Raw genomic sequence first — 18,322 nt, 5'->3', positions numbered from 1 at the left:
TTATTATTCAGGTAGTATTCTGGAAACTAAAATAAGCATTCTTTTCACTGCTTGGGTGCACAAACCACATTTTGCTAGACAAGTTGTCATGCCATGAATCTGACCATTTATAATTTTCCTCAAAGGGGAAGAGTACTCTCCCTGCATCCCCTGATGAGTCATGATAAAGTAACTCAGTTTTAGATTTGATATCAACTGTTAGATTAGCAGACACAGTGGAAAGGAATATTTAAATGGAATAATGCATATAGTTCACTCTTCACTGACACTAGACATGACAGTAATCAACAGCTCCTGAGGCAGTCACAAGCCTTAAGTGCTTTGCCCGCAGAGACCTTTCTCCTAGTCGTTGTAACACCTATAAGCCACAGCCATGAAGAAGGTTGTGTGTGAAAAGCTATAAACATCAGCAAAGGACAGCAATCTAAATAGAAATTATTATCTTCTTGGATACTGACAGGAAGATATGCTCAATGAAATAGGGATATAGCTCTTCAGGATAGGAAATGCTACAGTTAATAAAAGCTACTGACAGTGTTTGATGTCTCAGAATCAAAAAGATTTAGAGATTACAATGAGGTGCTTTGGTTTGGTAGCTTTTTGGGGTTTTACAGAAAGTGAGGAACAACAAAGTAGACAGGTAGCAACGTAGAAAGTCTGAAAGGGAAATCTAAAAACACTGGTGATGAAGGCAAGTGTATGTTGCAATGAGAGCAGGAAGGTAAGCAGAGAAAGAGAGATAGTGAAAGTATAGAAAGAGAGCTGACATGGTCAGGTGGCAAAAACATAAAAATTATCTTTTTACTATATGAATGGGACAAGATGGTATTTCTCAAGTTTCCAGAGAAAAAGATAATGCCGTAATTGAGATGGAAAGTGTGATCTGAATGGAAGTATTGCCTCTTTAAATTGAAATTCCATACTTTGAAATGTTATGCACAAAACATAGCCTAGATATTCCACTGACAGACAGTATTGTGCTGTTATAATTGAAAAGGCACCGAGTGGGGAAGAGAAGTGATCTTGAGCGGCAAAGAGAAGTACAGAAGGATTAAAAGTTTTTGTTTATACCACCCAGTCAAGGTAGGGAAAAATGTGTGGTGTTGTAACAAAGGGAAAGCACTATGCTTGATGAAGGGTCTTCATTTTCAGGCTACCTCTCCTTCATTAAACTCGTATGGAAGAAAAGCCAGTGCATTAAAATGTGCTTTTTAGCATTATATAAACTCAAGGTGCGGGCAGGTTTGTAGACCAACCAAAAAATTATATGGAAAAGTTACCAGATAAATATGAATGTATCCATGTAGGAGAGAGAGGGCTACATGTGCCCTGTCACCACAAGCTGATTATATTCCTTGGAGTGAAAAAGCTTCATTCTTTCTGAGATTTTAGGTAATATTCATGCTATGCTTATTTTAGGTCATGCTTGCCAAAAGAATAAAAAAATATTAAATTGGAGAAGATTTTCCCCTCTTTTCTTTTTCTGTAGCAGTTGCATTATTTTAGTGTATTTAGATCGTCAGTCTCTACCCAGCAAGTGGTGAAATATTTTCTGCTTCTATTAATGTCATACTGAAGAAATAGGAACCAGAATTTATGACATGGATGCTTAGAAATATTGTGGTTGTTCACAAATTAGGTCATTAAAGTCACACTTTCCCCAACACTCACCATAAACATAACTTGCTGGAAGTGACTCTTGAATTAAATGACTCCAAAGAATATAAAAAATTGAGAAAACATGATCTGATTATGAGTGAAGTACGTCACTGTCTAACAAAAAACTGTAATACATAAGAGACGTAACTTACAAAGGGTTAGGGACTTGGTGTCTTAAATCTGAGAGAAACAGTATGCCTCATTTTTATTTGAAAAATTTTAATAGACTTTCTTATGGCACTCATACTAATTTTACTAAATACAGAGTTTGGTGGCATTATATTGCTGATCCTTGAAAAAACGGATTAATTCATGTAATTCTGAGACCAACATGATTTTCCCAATATATTTCAATCACTGTTAGCTCTCCATCTCACATTGTTAGGTACTCCAGTTCACAGCTAATTAATAATATTTCCACAATATATAGAGAATCAAAAACCAGTTTTGTTATTTTGTTGTTTGCTTAGTTTGTTTTCTTTTTAGTGTGGAACCTTTAGAAAATGCTGGATTCATGTGAAACAGCTTTTGTGGTTTGTTTTTAAGAAATCTGTGGTTTTGGCACTGGTCTCTTTAGTGTTTAACAAGGCAGATTATTTACAGGCCCTGTAAATTAGATGATTTGGAAATGTCAAAATACATTTGCAAAGCAACCAGATTGGTTCTGGCTAGAAACTGTGAGAATTATCAAGATCTAACTTTTTTGTAAGAAAATGGTTTGAATTTGTTCTAAGAAAAAAGCTGTGATTTCCTGGTCCAGCACTCACTTGTACGGTAAATCCTGGATTTACAGAATTTGCAAATGCTTAGCTTAGCTTCTTATGTGAAGGCATTTTGGTGAGCATGAAGTTTTCCTTGAGATTCCTGTAAGCACTGAAGAAATAGCCGCTCAATCTTACAGAAAAGTATTTTAGACATAAACACAAATAACAGAAAGAACAATATTAAATCTCAATGGGTATTGTTGAACTTTAATTCCTTCCAAGGCACATGCAAAGTCATATGCTACAGAAGCCAGCTTAAGAAGTTTGGTCATAAGAATTCTGACTTGAAATGATGAAATTATGAAATGACAGGCTTTATAATCTGAAAGGATTTTCTTTATGTATTGTAGGGATATAACATTTTTGCCGTTTCCTTCCTTTTATCCCACATCAGGAAATCTCAGTACTATTGAAAAACTGAAGAACATCTTGCAAGTGTTTGGAAAATGAATGAAAATAGGGAAGGAAAAAACATGATATGATACCAAAGCTATTATAGCATCAGCTAGGCAAGGCACTTTTGATCAAGTCCGGACTTAAAGCAAATGCTTTCATAATCTGAACCATGAGATAGCTTTTTGGAAGAGTGAATAAAAAGCTTCTAAAATATAGATTAGTAGAATCTAGTCATCATCCCCTTAAGTATGCGGTAGACCTTTCTAACTAGATGTATAAGATGTATTTCTTGTATTAAATGTCACAGTAGCTAAACAAGCTAATGCAACTGAATAACAGAGAATAAAAGTAAATGTCAGGGGATACTGTAAAACTGCTATTTATTTTTTTTCCCAGGGCTTCTGTAATGTCATAATTGTAAAAGTAAACTTGAGAAGGTTAGTTGATAAAAACCCAAAGGAAACATAAGAGCTCTTACAATATTCTTTAGTGTGTATGAATTATATATAAAATACTATAGTCCTTCAGCCTAAAATAACTTGAAATAGCCTACTAATCATTAAAATATTGAAAACTGCCACAGGATTTTGGTTCTATTTTTCCTCCTAAATATCTAATATTTGATATTAATTGCACAGATTATATTGTTACACATTGGCATTTATAGTAATGTTTTGTATCTGGTGACTTTCACTAGAAAACATCTGTAGTGGACATTTTATAGATTATTTAGAAGGGTAGTCTTCACAATAGACTCCTAAAACAATTGTTAGATTAATATTTGGAAGAAATAACATTTTTTTAAAGTGTCTTTCATCTCCCACTCATTCTGTAAACATTAATTGATGAAGATAAAGATTTAATATATTCATATTTTATGATGAATGCTTTTGAGTCTGATTGATTGTTTCCAGACTACAGAAGAGATTTTTTGTCATTGGATATGCCATATTAATGAGTTGCCAAAGTTGAACAGAAATTCCCTTCAAAGGCAACCTAATTGAGCTTAAATATGTATTTATAGACTTCAAGATTTGATCTTTTAGACATAGTAGTTGTTGGAAATGTTCTTTCACCTTAAATTTTGATTAACTTTTACTCCATGTATTTTAGTTATCTGCAGTTAATTAACAGATGACCCAATGAACCACTAAATTCACTGGAGTGATATTTAAAATCCATCTGTTTCAGTGTAATCAGAAATCTTGAATCTTTGTCTAACATCAAAAAGATGGTGTACATAGCGCATCCTCAAATTGCTGAGTCCAAGACATAGGTTTGTGGAACACACAGATATATCCACAATGAACATAACAATTAAAGGAAGAAATTGGACAAAATGTTATTCTAGGTGTTAATACCTGTTTTTCATTTTAGAAGACCCAAAGATTTCTTTTTGTGAGAAATAAGATGAATCATGAGAAATATGATGGATCCTAAAAAATAACAGTTATTCTTCCTATAGTGATATTAGATTGAAAACCTTTCCCATGTGTTATATTGCAACACAATTTTTCATTGAACAATTTTCTTCGAAATTGAAATGTTGTCAATTGTTTTAACAAAGCTGTTTTGAATAGTTTATTTAGGGTTTGACTCAGTGTCATTTTATCACCAATGCTATATGAAGTCTTTACTTCAAAAGAACGGAAAAATATTTTTCTGTTAAAGATTTTAAGATATCGAAGGTAATTAGCTGACAACATTATGATATACTGTAATGGAAACTCAGTTGCCCTTTCTGAGGCAGATCTCTTTTAAAGTTCATGCTGAACTAATGTTTCTATTTGTCTTCCTGGCCATTACTCACTGCATTGGCATTAGCAAATATGTTGTAGATCTGCCAGCCATTGCTCCAAAAGTAAAACACTAAGAAATTACTAATCTGCAGATCAGCTAAAGGATAATTATTATCCAAAAATGTGTTCAGTAGTAAACTTCCTTCTTAAAGAATGACATGTATAATTAAAATGCAATTAAAAAGATATTGTCATAAAGATTTTAATTTATCCTGTGCTAAAAAAAAAAAAAAAAACCAAACCGGGGGGGGTGGGGCATCTCACTGCTGCTAAGACAAAGGAATTACCTCATCATTGCTTTAATTTTCACTGGCAATTTTTAGCCAGAAATCAAATGTTTTCACTGCAGCTCCAAAAGGTATTAAGCAAACAGCAATTGAATTGCTACTTGCCAGTTTGCTGTAAGGACTCCAGCAGTAAAAACTAACATCTGTTGGGTCAGAAAAATAATACATGATGAGAGCATTTCTAAAATCATTTGAGAGGACTGACTAGATAATGGAGGGAAAGAGTAAGAAATTTCTTTTTGTACAAGCTTTATATGAAATGCATATGGTTCAGTATTTTGAATCCAGCAAATTACTTAAGCAAATGAATAACCTCAGCTGTAGTAATATGCTTCCTTCAAGTGGTTTAGGTACCTGACCACCTTCTATGAAATAAAAAATTTAATGGAAGTTGAAAAGTCCTGGAAATGCACAACCTTCTCTTCTAATTATGAAAGTTCATATTGATTTATTAACAATGTGACACCAGTACATCTAATTTGTTGGGATTTATTTCTCCTTTTCTATATATGATAGATTTAATGTAGTAATTCCGGTTTTGTCTATTGGAAAATCTGGTTTCCCCTTGGTGGTAATTTCCAAACTGCTAATTTTCTGAGATTAGAGGAAAACAGTCAACAAAACAAGTGCTAAAATGAAGGTGTTCATTGGCTTATACTGCAATACTAAAGATTTCATTTATTTATAGCTCATATAGGTTTAATATACGATTCATAGAAATTTAAGTAGTAGCCAAACAAATAGTATGTGATAAAGAATGCAGGAAATTACAGGGAATAACTCATTCAAATATGGTTATAACTGATTAACAGTGACATACCAAAAAAATACACAAATAAAATTAAGAAAGATATATTTTGTTTAGTAGGAAGAGTTTTATTCAAATGATAACTGAATGATGGAGATTTAAATTCTCAATTACTACAATGGTCACATATATGTAATGTTATCTACTCCATAACCTTAATTTATGAATCCTTTTTCAAAGACAAAAATATATTCTTTTTTTCTCCCCTAATAAGTGAGTGTTAGATGCCTTCAGACTGGGAATACTACTTTCTTCACTGCATTCATTTTTGTCCTTGTATACCCTTCAGGTTCCAGACAGATTATTGCTTCCATCAGAAAAGGGATTTGATTAATCACCAGATCATATGTTTTATTCAAAACCAGTGCCCTCCATCCTTCATTCAAAATAAATTAATGAAAAATTCACATAATTTGTGCAGAATATTTTATTAACTGCTGGGGGGTTTTTTTGGTGGTTGTTTTTTTTGTTTTTTTTTTTTTTAGTTTTGTTTGCAGTCCCAGAATAAAATCTAAAAATCAGGAAAGAAGACAACTACATTTAGTATGTTGATTTTTAAAAAGTGAGTTGAAATGAAGTTATAGTTCATCAGATTCTCTTAGATAATTAAGTGACTACATAAATTATCCTTCACTAGCAAAGCTCTTGGGAATTTGTAACACCCCTTACTTGATTTTTCCATCCCACCTACAACTGTCTTTTACTGAACAATCTGTCTTTTGGGGTGCAAGGATTACACACTAACAAGCTGCTGAAGCATAGCATTGAGATTTCAGGTCTCAATGTTATGGATGTTCCTGCCTTATAAGTACGAAAAAGAATGAATTTGGAGTCCTTAGCAGGTTATATGTTGAACATTAGGACAAATACAACAAATGGCAAAAATACCCCTTCATAGCCATGTGTTACTGCTCAGTTTATATAACATACCCACTTTGTAATTTAGAAATCAGAAGAGATGTCTCCTACCATAGAGAAAAAATTGTATTACTATAAATATCTAAAATAAAAAATTGCTCTGCAATAACAGCAATGCATCTCATCTTAATTTCTCATAATTTTTCCTTTTTCATTTGTCTAGAAATATATCTGTTGTGAACAGAATAATTGCTCTTAGTGTTGTAACTTAAGGTAGTGAAGGAAATTTATATCCAGCCCACAGAAGAGGCACTGTGACCCCAGGAAGTGGCTTGCGCACATTTGTAATTGTTGGTCAGTTGCACCAAGTGTCATAGAATCATGGAATATCCTGAGTCAGAAGAAATCCACAAGAATCATCAAAATGTCACCATGTTTTGTCTTAAAATGTGTCTGCCTTTGAAATAATAATTTTTTGAAAATGGAAAAATATGAGCAAATTGTTTGCATATGATCCATTCTTACAGGTCACTAGTGGTACTGAATGTGTAATATTGGTATTTTTTGAGTGTTTTATGAAAGACTGTAAGTTATATTCCTACCTCTGTTGGACTGGAGCTACTTCCTTGACTGAAATATTGAATGGTTAATAAGAGTTACTAACAAAGTTTTTCTTCACATTACACAGTTGTCTTGAGACTGAGAAGGAAAAAAAAGTCACTGAAACTAGTTATGGATCTCCCCACCAAGAGCTATGGATTGAAAGGAGTGTTTGATATTATAAGCCAGAACAACCAGAAAGACACCTTGGTGGGAAAGTATGATATGACAGGCATATCAAAAGAGCTGATTTCTGGTTTGGGCTTGAAAGATAGGGCCTAGGGGAAGGAGAAAAAGACAGAAGAGAGTCAGAAGGGAGAAGCCATCTCTGGATGTGCTGACAAAGGAGGGTCAAAAAATTGATTGATTTCAGAAGACAGATGTTTTCCACTACATTTTAATGTAATTAAATATTATCTGTTATTGATTATAGTGTTTGAATTTAAAATTCTTACCCAAATGGTTTTTATTATTTCTACATTTTCTGTATTGTTTTAAAGACTTCAATAGGTGCATTTTTGAAGAGTGTATACTAAAAGAAATAAAAACACTTCCATGTCCTGAGAACACATGAAAAAAGTTATGTTTTAATACAAAATCTCAATTTAGGAAGTTGAAGGCAATCAGAGAAGACTTATTTGAAAATAGGAGATTAACAGATGGTGTCCAGTCTGAGGAATATTAGGGCCCATTTTCCTCAAATATTTGTAGGCAAATAGAAAAAAATAAAAGCCTATTGAATGAAAATTCTGTATAGGTGGGTATTATTCTTGGTTAAGGTGTATTTTAAAATATCTTTTTGAAATAGCACAATAACATGCAAACTAAACTATGTATAATTACTTACCTACACTTAAAATGAAGTTATTTTTCGGAAATAATTTTTAAACCAATCTGTATCCAAATTGAAAGAAACATTTTCTTGAAAATACAGATGAATATTTGAGGTCTGCACATCTGAGAGTTTGAATTGCCATATATAAAGATACGAAGATTTTTTTTTTTAATTTAAAAATAGTTTAAAAATTTAAAATAAAATAATTAAATATTATATTTGGTAAATGTCTGTAATCAATGTGTCAACATTTTCGTTATTTGGAGTCCTATTTGAAAAGAATATATCACAAAATAAACTAATTTTGATGTGGAGATTCATTTAAATAGAATTTAGTAATGTTAGATACAGTGACAATTTCTCTTATTGCCATTTACTCACTATAGTTGCATTGATTTCAGGGCCCTTAAGCATTTGCAAAACTGAACTAAAGGAATCTCTGTTGCAGTTTTGCCTTGAGTAAATTGCAGCAAAAAGAATGGAGGACCTTAGGGAGCCACCACCAAGATGCAAGAAAAGGATATCTCTTAGAAAGAGACAAGCTGAAACCTGAAAACCAGGCACGCAGAGCCAGCCTTACAGTATTTCTGTGGAGAGATCTTGTGAATGTCATCCAGCAGTCACTCTCTAGACTCTGAGTTGGCCTTTCCACCCTTGGGGGAAGTCACTCTTTTCTTCTGTCAGTACATATTAATAAGACAGAAACAAACAACAGTAATTGAAATGAACACAGCGCTGACCAATTAGTAACTTAAGGATAAAATTATAATGTGACGCAAATTCACTCCATCAGTTCTGCCAAATCATTTCTATCCTGATTGCCGCAAATGGTATGACCACAAGTCTCCTTTGATTACTAAGAGTCAGAAGTAGGAGCAGCCAGAGGCATGGTCTGTTTGGACTAGGTACCAGAGAAATATCTCTGTCTCCCTAAAGCTTGATATAATTAGTACCCAAATGATAGAGACCAAATAAATCACTTAGCAGAGATTTCCTCCAGAATGTAGAAAAGATGTTTTTCTGCAAGGATATCAACACTTCTCTCTAAAAACAAATTGAAAAACTCTTTAATAAAATTAATAAATATTTAGTTATTACTCTTCCTAAAGGAAAAGTAAATTGTTTTGTTTCTTCTATTCCTGGGGTGTAAATTTTGCCTGAGGCTTTAGAGCTCATCAGTTAAGTCTGTCTACCCGTAGATTTGCATGTCTTTTCTCAAAGATTTAGAAACTACAGCTGTAAACAAGAAGTTGAGAGGTTGGCTGTTGTTCTTGTGTTGTGGTTTTGTGGTGGTTGTGTGTATTTTTGTATATTTTCTTGCTTTTCTTTGAGGAAAAGTCCTGTTCACGTGATGAAAAATAATAATCTACCAAATACATATGTGTTTTACTTTTTATTAGTTAAGTTTGCATCCTCAACCTTTTAAAAAATCACTTAGCTAAGAACAGAAACTATTTCAGACAAGAAGTGATGCTGTTGTTCTCACCAAATTAGCAATAAGATTGTATTTGGTTTCATTATTGTGGAGGTAGATCCATGTTTATCCAGCTGATCAGCCAAAAACCTACCGGCACCCACAGAGATGATAGGTCAGATGGAGAGTAAACTGTCTTCTATCTGTTAGCAAACCACAGAAAAATTACACAGCATCAAGTCTTTGCTCTCTATCCAATGTACTCCTGTATTCACATATCTGAGCAGAACCATCTATTCTGCCATCCTGAGGCCTTCACACCAAATCACAAGTCACTCTGCTTAATATTGAGAAATGAAGCAATACTATTGTTAGTTAAAAATTAACCTAAAAAGCCCCTACCAATTCAAACCAGTAGAAGCTGAAAATGTATTTTGATCAGGAGTGCTTTTTAGCTCCTTAAATTCAAACAAGATGCAAAATCCCCAAATATTCCAATTTTTTAAAAAGTTATAATAATACTTTAAGTAATACTAAATCCATTATTTAGAAAATGCTAAAATTAATATTTCAACCAAAAACCACACAAATAGTAGCACAACACATGTGGGAATCATTTCAGTGCTGCCTAGTGTTGAGCAGTGTGTTGAAAACTTTGTTCTGCTGTATTCTAAAATCCCCTCCACAAATGATATTCCCATATTCCCTAATTTTTGCTATACCTTTACTTAAACTCTTACTGTCTTTCACTCTGAATAAATTTCCTAGACTGATCATCATATTCTCACCCATTAATGAAATTTGGGAAACCTACATCTTTGAGAAGATGAAAGAAGACAAAAGCTTAGTATTTTCTACAGCTCTAAAAGAAAATAAAAGATAAAATCAAGGGTTTGGTCTGTCCATCTGCAAAGGAGTACAGAAACAGGGGTTTTCAGGACACCCTTCTCCCTTTTGCATTCCTTCTCTCCCAGGGGAGACTTTCTGCAATTTATCCATATTGCACAGGCAGGAAAAAACCAAGACTCTTAGAGGCTGTGGATCAGTTTGGCCTGAAGTACTTTTGATGAATTCTGTCTGTACTAAATCAGAATGAATTCTAAATATGACAGCTTGTTTTTGTGGTTCTGCTGAGCACAACTGTGTGTCAGATAGGAAATATCATTTGGAGTTCAACAGTATTTTATGTCTTATATTTATGTATATAGTGTTACAGAGGTTTTTCTCTTTTTAAGGGAGGGTTTCAGAATGCAGCCATAAAACCTCTTTATGGAAGGTAAGATGGGCTGGCTTCATTCATTTTCATTTTTAGTTTTTATCTAGTGTTTCACAGAACTTATCCCAGTTAAATGAAGTTTCTAAGCTATTAATTCAGTCATCTATGAGGAGCCTGTCTGTTACTTTTCTGTTACTTTTATTCTTGACTTCTCTTGTTTTTCATCCTTTCATTTTTCCAGACTTCTCCACATGTCTGTCATGAAGATAATGTCAAAAATATTAATCTGTTGGAGAGGAAGGACCATATTCACAACAGCGGTAAGATGCATCCCACAAAATTATGCATGGAAGTTTTCATCTCTGCAAGGTATCATCTTCCCATTCCACTTGAATCCAGAGCTGGAAGTGTCCTGTCTGCACAGCAAGCTGCAGCAGACGAGCTGTAGAAGATACTTCCCATGGAAATCCTTGCAGTTTGCCATCCCGGTGACATGATGTCTACATGTCAGCCTCAGTTCCTAAATACCCAAATATGTGGCCCATAAACCCTCATTTCCAGGAAGGGAAACTTGAGTACATTTCTGTGTTTTTCCCAGCATGCAAAAACATTTTAAGTAACTTGCTCAAAACTTGGATAAATCATGACAAAAAACCTCTGCATGTAAATTTATTTTGATTATCCTGCTAGACGCCAGCTCTACCTTCCTCAAATGATGTTTTGGTATAATGATTGTTTTTTTGGGAACAACTGAGGAAATCAGTTTTTACTCCTAATCTACTCTTCCAGTCCCTTTTTTTCCCTAGTTTGGTTCTTTGTCTTGATTTTCACTGCTTGTTCTTCAAGCCCACTATCTCCTTGTTTGGAACCATGCTGGTTTTTCTCATGGCAAATGCTCCTTTGATGTGTACAGTGGAAGTTAATGAGCTCTCCCAGTACATGCTGGTCTTCTGTGAAATCTTTGTAGAGTATGAGGAAGTTGATTTTACTTAAAAGTCCGGCCACGTGTAGAGTGAGAATCTTCTGAAGACATAAAACAAACATTATGTATATGTCTTCTTTTTTCTCTTCGTAACCTTGGAAACTGTTATACAGCATTATCTCTTGAAAGTGACATTTCTACACAAGCAGTTCTGTACAGTAGTTTCTTCTCTGTCACTATCTGAGGCTGACAGAATACATACCTTTGGTCCATGCCAAGGAACTGAAGATTTTTCCTCACAGAAAATGAATTTTTCTTTGATTTCACCAGGATCCTCCTTATCTCCTTATAGCTGTTGTTTTTCCTGGCTTACTTTAGTAGAAATGTTACTTTTCATTGTCTAAAATCTTTTACTGGTTAACTTCCCTCAGTTCCTGTTTTCCTGTCTTATTCTTGTTTTACCACTGTTTTGCTGCTATGTTTCCTGCTGCTTAGCTTTCCTAGCAGTTGCTTTTCTAGCTTATTCTTGTCTCACTGTTGTTTGTGAATTTTCTTAAAATTCTCCTACTGTTCAACTTTTTCAAACAGTGTTTTCTAGGTTTGTTTTCCCACTTTTTGAATTGGTTTTAAAAGCCACCTGCTATTTGTCACCTTTTAAGCACTGGTTCTGTAGGGCATTCTCTTCTCCCAACCATTCAGTATTCTATTTCCACACCAAATTCAGGTGTGAATTCAGAGGGATTCTTTACAACCAGGTTGATCATGAAGAAGAGGGAGATCATGTACAATGTTTATGTGTTTTCTTGCAAGTATGTTTTTAAATATAATACAAATAACTTCAAGTTAGTTCCCTGCAATGGAAAGTAGCCTGGCTTCAGCTTCAAGGTTAAGTCAACAAAATAATTTTACATTGATAGGCTTTTCATCCATAATAAAATAGCATTCTTATGCTTTCTAAAATATGCTAGGTATGAGTTTTCAAGATAGAAATCACAAGCTTTCAGAATTTCAAATCACAACTGATGTTTTGTTTCTGAGACTTAAAATAATTCTGAACTTTCACTGTTACTTAACACAAGAACATTCATGCAGGGCCAGATGTGCCCTCATCACTTTACCAGAGCATTTGAGACAGTGAAAGTGGGACTTTATTAACAACCCTTTCTGGTGCTATTCCACCTTTAGTAACCTACTCACTTGGCCAGACAGCAGCAATATTCAATAGACAATATTCAAGGCACTCACTTGGAAAGAGGAAGTCAGTAGTTCACATCTTTGCTCCAATAAACATTTAATTATTGATATGAAGTGGAACAGTTCCAGATGGAAATGCTGAGAAATATTAATCTGGAATACCTTGTAACCTACTATCTTATGAAGTAGAGCTGGAAATTCACACAGTTTCCATATCTGAAGTGATTAACAACTTAGTTATTCTGAATTGGGCTTCACTGTTGTTGTTTATTTTGAAAAGTATTTCAAAAGTCCTGATTCAATCCCACTGAATAATGAGACATGAAAAATATCCAGATTTTCATAGAATATTTCATACATACTCCTGTTGGCTTTATTACAAATTCTAGTCTCTTCTTCACCCAGCTGGCTTACAGTTAGTTTGTTATATGGCTCGTAAAAGCTAATTTCTCAATGAGCAGTTGACTAGTTTGACACTCTACTAAATTAAGGACTTGTTGAAATGTCTTATATTCCAAGGATCTTTCTGGATCTCTAATAAAAGAAAGTGATTTATGTCACAGATAGTATTTATTTCTTGCATCTTTCTAGTGTGAATGACAATTTCTTGCCTAAGCCATTATAAAATCCTTATTCTAAGAAAGATTCCAAAAATTATTTGGAATAAACATAGTCACAGACACTAAAAAATAGTTGCAGAAGTTGCTAAATACTTCTTAAAAATCAATGTAACTGCATCATTATAAAGTAAAAGTGAAAAAGTTATTAAATGCTTTCTATAGTAATGTAAGAAAATATAGCATTCTCTTTATACACACTTTTCATTATTAAAACATTCTCTCTGCAGCACTAAAATAATTTCTTATCATCACCAGAACTTCACTACAATCATAAATTTCAATTTTTTTTGATGTTTACAGACTTATCATATTCATTCACACAGAACTTTCAGGTCATTCCAGTAATCTTTACTGTGACCATAAGTGGAACTCACTGAACTGAGTGAAATGGTACCTCCTGCTTGCTTCCTGTGCAATACCTGACACCATCTCAATTTTAAGGTGTGGTAGCTGAGCAAAACTATTTTCACCCCCATCCCTTTCCAGTTTATGCTCCTCTTTCACCTTGGCTTTGAGGTGAAAACCTGGCCTCGGCAAAGCACCTGCTGCTTTTGCAAATTACCAATTTTTTGAATCCTGAACCTTTAACATTTCATTCTCTTACAGTGTAGATTCTAAATTCCACTCAGTAACTCCTTGCCTACAAGTTTGTTAAGATACATTTTGCTTTACTTACAGGGAAATTTATAACTCATTAATCTTTTCTCTAAGGTGTATCTCACTTTTGTTGGCAAAGCTTTCATTTGTTCTCCTAAAGAAACCATCTTTAGACCCTGACATTTCTGGAAGACCAGTAACAAAGCAATAGAAGTTCCATAGATTAGACAGCATAATCATCATTAGAGTTGACCAGAAGCAGCTTTTTTTTCATGTCTTTTTATTTATTTTTTTTCCCCACATTCATCTCCTGATTGTCTGACCTTTCTTCTTTCTTTATCAAAATGGAAAACTGAAGTAGTGATGGGGTAGAAAGGTGCAGAAAGAGATGTATTCAGCACAACTACCTTATTATTTTTCATTCAATCTTTTTCAACACAGTCAGTTTTGTTATGTTTTTTTGCTTATTTGTTTTTGATTAAAACAAGTATTTTCTCCCATAGGGAAGAAACAGTTTTTAAATTAAAAAATGCCATCTCACAGAACACTGGTAAGTTGCCTCTCCTGTAAAGAAAATCTGTATTTAAGATATCTTGAGACAGTTGCGCCTTGTAGAAGGAGAAAGGGAACAGATTTCACAGAATCAGGGTTATAGAATGGTCTTGGTTAAATATCATCTAGTTCCAGCTCCCCTGCCATGGCCAGGGACACCTTCCCATGGGCCAGGCTGCTCGGAGGTCCCCACCAACCTGGCCTTGAACCACCAGGGACAGGGCAGCCACAGCTCCAGGCAACCTGATCCATCCATTCTCTCACCACCTTCACAGTAAAGAAATCTTTCCTGATAACTAATCTAAATCTACCCTTTTTCAGTTTAAAGTAATTATTTTATTTTTTTGTTTTATCAATATATGACCTTGTAAAAAGTCCTTCTTCAGTTTTCTTGTACCCCCTTTTAGGTACAGGAACGCTGTTACAAGGTCTCCTCAGAGACCTTTGTCAGTGGCTGATTTCTCAGTAGCTTATAATTTACTTATACCAGAATATAAGAACAACTCATTGGTTTCAAAATTCAGGCCTGCCTTCCAAGATACTTGCCTTCCAATTCCAGCAATGTATGCCTGAGGCATTCACAAAGGTTATTTGCATAATCGATGTGGCACTGGATCCAGCCTATAAAAGGGAGGCTTTTACTCACTTGCAAGTAACAGCAGAAATGAATCTACACTTCCAAAGATGAATTCTTTAGCTGTCAAGATTTTAGACAGCATCACAAACAAAATGTGTGTATATTTTCTTGACAAAGGCAGAACCACACATCCTGATACAGTTATGGCTTGAAAGCATATTCTTAACTATTGAAAAGGTCTTTGAATGAGAAAATTGTGGAGCTTTCAGTTTTAATAATGCCCTGGTAGGGAATGAAGCAAGAAACTAAAATAACTCCAAAAACTCATTTCTTATAACCCTAAGTGTCAAGGGCGTTCATTGTGTTCTTGATAACCACAAACATTGACATCACTTGTATTCCAGATCAACAGCAGTGTATTTACTTGCTATACTATTTCCTCTCACATGAGTGAAAGCAGAGTGAAAAGGTCATATAAAGTAAGCTGCAGCAGATGTTGAACTATTTTTTTGGTTTCAGAAAACTAGAAAAAGTCTCCTTTTTTATTCCCATTGCTTCAAATGTTTGGGTTTTTTTTCTATTTCTGTACTTAGAAAAAAAAAATTGTCCAAAGGAAATGAAACTCAAAGTTGTGGGAAGAGGGAATGAAATAACATGAAAAAGGTCAAGGACCAAACTTCTACGGACTTTGAATAGTAACTGGGTACTCAGTTGCCCTTACTTCACTTGAAAATCTCTCAGTTCACTTGCTGTAACATTTCTATGATTTTAATGAGTAAGGAATAATGGGAATGACATTATCTTGAACAGAGGAATAAATTAGAATGGGAGAAGAAATTGTAAAGGAACCTGACGACGGAGAGGGTGGGGCTTAAAAGTTGTCTAGGGGTGGGAAAGAAAATATTGCTACTGTCTTTATGTGCTGGGTCCAAAAATGTTATCCAGATTATTTCTGGTAACTTCAGAATTCCTTATTTCTAGTTATCTGCATTAATTTAGCATTTCTGCTCTGGTCCTGAGTGTTCCTGATACCTTTTAACTACCTCAAGTAATTTGCAAGAAAAAGGAGCAGGTCCAAATGTAAAGAAACTTCATCTAAACACCAGCTGTAAGCCCTGACCTCAAAACTTGTGACTTTCTGATGCTCACCAGACCACAACTCAAAACTTGAATGAAATAAAAAAAAAAAAAAAAAAAAATAAAAAAATAAAAAAAGAAAGCTGCATCTATAGAAATAATTTAAAAATACAGCTGAATTCTGTGTTTCTAAGTCTGCTTTGGTGAATTTAGCTGAGCAGATACTGGGCCACATGGTTGCTTTTCCCCCTTCTGCAGCAGCACCTCTGCTCACAGCATGCAATTGTCAAGACTGGAGGTCGTGTCACTTTTTCCTGCTGGGTGGCAAGGCACATTTCCAGCTGCCACTGATCTTGTAAAATCAGCTGCTTCCTCATTTCACTAGCCATTGATTGCTCTGCTTCATTAGAACACTGTTTTTTAAATTTTTTTTATCATTTTAGCTTTTATGATTAGTTCACGGTGAAAACTAACACAGGTGTGAGATTCTTAAGCTACTTATTTCATCCCTCCACATCATAGAATCCTCTTAACGTATTATTTCCATTCAGTTTCTAAGTCTTATCTTTGCAGTGTGAGGTTGAGTCTCTTGGATAAAACAACCATTCAGCCTAGGTATAGACTTACTAACTACAATTTTTTTGCTGTTTTTGTCATGCCTCTTGCATTGATTTGAAATGCTTCTCCAAAACACTCAGTTAACAACGTCAAAACAGGAGAAATTTCCAGGTTCCATATTTTTGAAGGAGTTTGATAAAACCCTTACAAACAGCTAGCAAATGTAAAAAGCCCAACAGTCATTGTGATTCCTCAAATCACATTCTGTTGATTTTCACCACAATGATAACAACTTTTGGGGCGAGCTTCTCATGAGTGGTTACAGGTTTTACAAAACCTACGTCCTAGATTCTGTAAAGTCCCATCAATTCAAACACATCTCTCATTTTTTTGAATAGAGGCATAACTATTAGCCAAGTGGAGATACCTCCAAGGCCCCTTCTTAAAGCTAAGGAACTCTTTACCTGAGCATGAAATGTTGCACCACCCAGGGAAGCAAGCCAGATTCTCCAACATAAGAGTCACCAGAGTGACTCTTTAACAGTACCATCCTCATTTTTGGATATGCTTAGTTTAGCAGTAACTTTTAAATCTAAGGAAGACTTAAATTTTCCCAGCCTGTTGGACACATTAACGGTCTTGGAGTTTTCTTGATGTATTTTGTTTCTCTTCTATAAGAATTAAGAGCAGCTATTAAAGAAATATTTATTTTTATTCAAAATTCTGTCCTGGTGAAAAAACACAACTCTAACCTTTTTAACTTCTCAGGCTCAACTAAACCATAATAAGTGGAGTTTAGTCTTTTCTTTATTGCAAACAAAGTCATTTGCTGAAGTCCAAATAGTTACATTATGATAATCTGTGGAATTAGATATCAACTTAAACTGATGTATATAAATCTTTTCCAAGCCATTTTTACCAATGTTTTTCTTAAAAATCATAATTTGAGCAGCAGGACTTTCAAATATAATAGGTAAATAATCAAATTATAAAAATTAATTAAGTATAAATGGAATATCATTCCTATTTGGCAGTTAAATGACATAAGTCTGTAACTGAAATAGATATATCTGAGATCTGTGCTTCTGTAAAACTCCTTTATTGTTTCTTTAGGTTATCATTTCTTCAACTAAACATTAGGTAATTAATCATTTTTACATGGCTTAAAAAGAAGACCTGCTTCAGAAAATATATGCTAGAGTAAAGATAAAACTATAAGTTAAAGTCCATGAAGTATGTAAAGTTTTTACTAGTGCACAGAAAAAGAAAAAAGGCGCAGTTTTTGGTTTTGTTTAGTTTTTATCGCTGTTTGTGGGAGATTTTCTGTTTTTTTTTTTTTTTATTCAGGAATGAAAATATATATTTTAAAGTGCTTGAGAAGAGCAATGCTTGAGTTATATTTCCTTTTGGTTTCTACTATTACAATGCTACTATGAAGTTTTGTTGATGTATTTAAGCCATCCTTCTAGGAAGGGATCTATGAAAAAATAATCACCTCTCAGGAGAAAAACCATCTGCACTTTGATTGGCATTTCTATTTTGTCTTAAAAGAGCTTGCAACTCTGCCCTTGAGGGTTATCCTTCACCTT

Source organism: Sylvia atricapilla, chromosome 9 (assembly GCF_009819655.1).
Source record: "Sylvia atricapilla isolate bSylAtr1 chromosome 9, bSylAtr1.pri, whole genome shotgun sequence".
Taxonomy (NCBI): Eukaryota; Metazoa; Chordata; class Aves; order Passeriformes; family Sylviidae; genus Sylvia; species Sylvia atricapilla.
The sequence above is the reverse complement of the archived record's forward strand: the minus strand, read 5'-3'. Positions refer to the sequence as shown.